Consider the following 4,087-nt stretch of genomic DNA (forward strand, 5'->3'; position numbering starts at 1 on the left):
GTGTTCACAAAACACATCACTCTTGTTCTGATTTTACTTCACTCTTGTTCACAAAACACATCACTCTTGTTCTGATTGTACTTCACTGTTGTACACAAAACACTTCACTCTTATTCACATTTTACTTCACTCTTGTTCACAAAACACATCACTCTTATTCTGATTTTACTTCACTCATGTATAAAAAACACATCACTCTAACCATGCATTTACTACTTAACCATGTAAAACATCACTCTAAATATGATTTTACTTCACTCTAAGCATGTTTTTACTTCACTATAAAGGAGTGGTTAAAATAAAAAACTCACCAAGAGGAAAGTGATTGGTCCAGTGAATGGGGTGGATTTGTTCTTGAGTTTGCAGCTATCATGTGCTGTGATTAGCGTATCCAGCACGTAGCTGCACCAATTGTACGGCCTCACATTTGAAATGTTTCCAATATCGTCCAAGATACGGCCAAGACATTTCCGTTGGCAGTTGGTGAGATCAGATGTAATAGCCGAGACCTATATTCTCGAGAAGTATGAATAAATACTAGAAGTTTGACAAAGAATGAAAGAGTATTTTATTTCTTGAATAAAATAAGTACAATATAAAGAATTTCGGGCTAATAAATGCTTGAAATAAGGTACACACCAACTAGTATTACATGCATACATGTTATAGAAAAGCGAGATTCCAAAGAGAAACTACTCTATTACAACATAAGGAGAAAGAAAAAAAAAACACAAAGGGAAAACTAATATTGGGCCTCTTGTTAGCTTGGGCTTGGCCGAAAAGGGCAAGGAGACCACACGAAAGAGACCGGTCTCTCGGCTCAAACTCCAGCGGCCCGACGAACCGAGAACCATGATTAGCAACCCTTTTCTCTGCCAGAAACAACAAAATAACCAATAAGCAAGTACATCAGCTAAACAAGACAGTTAGATAAGCAAACAAATCAGCTAAGAATGGCAACACCTAAGAGGAAATGGCAACACCGCCTTTCCAATATGGAAAACGAGTCTTGCCTATGAATGGCAAGGCCAACCTTTTCCACAACCTGCGCCTCCAGCACTTCCCCGACGAAGTGAAGGCTGCCACGAGGCAGCGAGGCAGTCCAACCGCTGCAGGGGGTCGGTCACCCTAGATGCAATGGCTGCCACCCACGGCTGTACCTGCCAAAAGAGGCACAATAATGCAGTGAATGCACAACAGAAGGTAAGGCCTAGAGGACTCTGCAATAAGGTTAACAAACTAGAGCTCCACAAGCCACCAAAAATCAGTTAGAGAGAAATCAGGGGCTCAGAGTACATGCTCTGCAGAGCTGCAGAGAGAGAAGCCAGCTGCACAACCTGTGGAGTCCTTTTTCCAGCCAACACTAAGCTTTTGCAGCTTTCAGTTACAAGAAATGTGTATATATATACACATGGTGAGGAGTGAGGGCGATCAAGGCCAGAGTAGGGAGCAGCCAAACAGTTTCAGTGAAGGTAAACTCACTCACTCTCAAGCTCAGATAACAAGTCATACCATCATGTAATTGAGATCCCACATTTAGTAGTAATCACAGCAGTACAGAAACTTAAGCGTGGCATGTTAAGATCTAGCTATTCTCAATATTGCTCAAACCTTAGTCAAGAACAAGATTTTAGTAGATTCAAGACCTTGTCTTAAAGTAACACCCAGCTCCAAAATCTGTAAGGTGTATAAACTGGAAACAAATACAAAATCACTCAAAGGAGTGCTAGTCCACCAACTACTACTGAAAACAAACGAGAAGTGACTAAAATTTAGTTCAAGTAGAAAGGGGAAGGAATGAGACTTAGCTACGCAAGGTCGGAGAGACGAGGAAGAAGCGGCGCAGGGCGACACGGCGGGCGACGACCCTGCTCGTCAAGCGGCCGGAGATGAGGTGGATAAGCGAGACCACGGTGACTGAATGATTAAGGCGCCGAGGTACATCGATGGGATGGAGCCCCGATTTCGAAACGGGGGAGATAGTCGAGGTCTGATCCGTTTTGGATCGGAGAAGATGGAGGAGTCGATCCCCTTTCTACCGAAAGTGGCGTCGGCAACGGCGGATGCCTCTGTGAGACGTGGCAGGGGCGGCTACCTCATCGTTCAGAGAAAACATCGAAGCCTCCGCCGTGCGACTATGCGCGATGGCGGAACTCCCACCGACAGGAAGCGCCGGCGACTGAGAACTATGATGGACTGGAGTGGTGACGCTCCGATGGCCCGACGAAGCGTCGATCGACGCTGAGGAAGGAGGCGCCGACGAGCTAGGGTTCTTCTGGATTTGAGTACGAACTTTTTGGGAATTCTTCTTTTGGTAGAGAAAAATGAGAAGGGGGCTACGCACTGGAGAAGGGAATATAATTGAATTGGGCCACTGTAAGATTAACTGGGCCGTGGTTCTTCCTAAGTAAAGTGGGCCTCTGCCCTAAATAAATTTGAGATTATGAGGAATTATTCCTTAAGCCATGGAAGAAAGGAAAACAGTAGCCGTGATTTACAATATCCGGTAAATAACTAAGTGGGACTTTTTAAGTATTTCAAAATACTTAAGATAATCCAGAAATTTATTATACTCGAGAAGTTCGGCAAGACTCCGAATAAATTAAATCATTGATTTAATTAAGGATTTCAGAATTTAAAATTTAGAAAGAAAGAAGAAATAAAGAGCACACGATTAGGCATGCATACATGCAATATAAGTGATTACTTAAAGCCTAATTTAAATATATTAATTTTGTAAAGGAGCGTCGTCGCTCGACGAGTAATCTCAGGACAAGAAAGCACCCGGTGTGCAAGAGTTTAAGCAATTGAGGTGGGCCTTTCTCTTCTTTCTTTAAAGCGTGTTTATGTGAAAACATGATTATTTGAATGAGTTGTCATGCCATGTTTTATTTTGTGATTGCCTATCTGTTAAATCGAATTCGGGTCCTAGTAGGTCAGTAAATCCTACTCGGACTAGTGTACACATAGGGACCGTGAGCTAGCGCCAGGTTGGCCGGCGCAGTGGTCGTGGAATGTGGCCACATTCCCGATTCACGCAGCTGATATGGCATATCATCAGAAGTTTAAATGACTATTTTCAGAAAGAAATAACAGATTTAGTGACCGTGATAGATTTTCAGTAAAAACCCCGCGTTCACTCAGCTTGGCTGACAACTAAAAGAAAACGGTTTTCGGCATAAGCCCACTGAGTATATCAAGTACTCAGCCCTGCATATTGTTTTCCTTAATGTGCAGGTTGATCAGTCGAAGCAGAGGAGGTGTTGGGACAGAAGACCAAATAAGTAGGAAGATAGCTGGTGTAGTATGTCTTCATACATATTACATCTGTCTTGGTACTCTTCAGTTGCGCAAATTTAGAACTTTCATTTAGCAAAGACAATTTTTTTCATAACTACTCTGATTCAGTATGATTTGTACCCTCAACACATTTCAGACAAAGTTTCCTTTAAATTAAGCATCTTATGATGAGTTGAGACAGTTTCAGTAAGATTTAGTCGCGATATAGCTACACTTTCTTTGACTAGGGAGATGTGGTCGTGACATCAGAACATTGTCTAACAGAATAAGAAATATTTTCTTAAACCACTCACCACCTTCTAGATCACTATCAAGCTGCTCTTGCAAATCAGCTGGGGTTATTGCTTTGTTCTTCTTAGCCTTGACAATGGTCTTCATCACATCATTCATTTCATGCTTCTTTTCTCTTTTAATCATCAACTCTCCTCTTGGCAGTCCCAATGTAGCATACACATCCTCCTCAGTGATGTGTAATGGTTGATCATCAACAAGTTTTATTTTGGAGCAATTGTCATGATTAAAATTTTCAAGTAGTGAAAATGCCATGTCAACAGGAATACATCGTATCTTCAAATACACAAGCTGTCCAAAACCCATCTCTTCCAGAGCAGCTATTTGTTTGCAGTTCATTTTCTCAATGGAATCTACCAGAACTTTCACCCCTATCTTTACGACCAATTTAGGTCTTCTAATTTTACAACTAATATCTTTAACACTCTTTCTTTTATCCCGTTTCTTTCTGGCAAGCATTTCTTCTTTATCGTTGGTTTGTGACCTCCCACGCTTT

At 41.8% G+C, this 4,087-nt stretch overlaps 1 long non-coding RNA gene across 1 annotated transcript; it reads right to left on the minus strand.

The window, feature by feature from the left end:
* Nucleotides 1–544: 544 nt before the first annotated feature.
* LOC121782859 lies at nt 545–2,347 on the minus strand. Its single transcript, XR_006046466.1, has 2 exons — nt 964–2,347; nt 545–872 (listed from the first exon to the last, which is right to left on the minus strand). It is a non-coding gene; the product is annotated as an uncharacterized LOC121782859 (long non-coding RNA).
* Between the last annotated feature and the right edge of the window lie 1,740 nt (nt 2,348–4,087).

This window comes from Salvia splendens, chromosome 20 (assembly GCF_004379255.2).
Source record: "Salvia splendens isolate huo1 chromosome 20, SspV2, whole genome shotgun sequence".
NCBI lineage: Eukaryota > Viridiplantae > Streptophyta > Magnoliopsida > Lamiales > Lamiaceae > Salvia > Salvia splendens.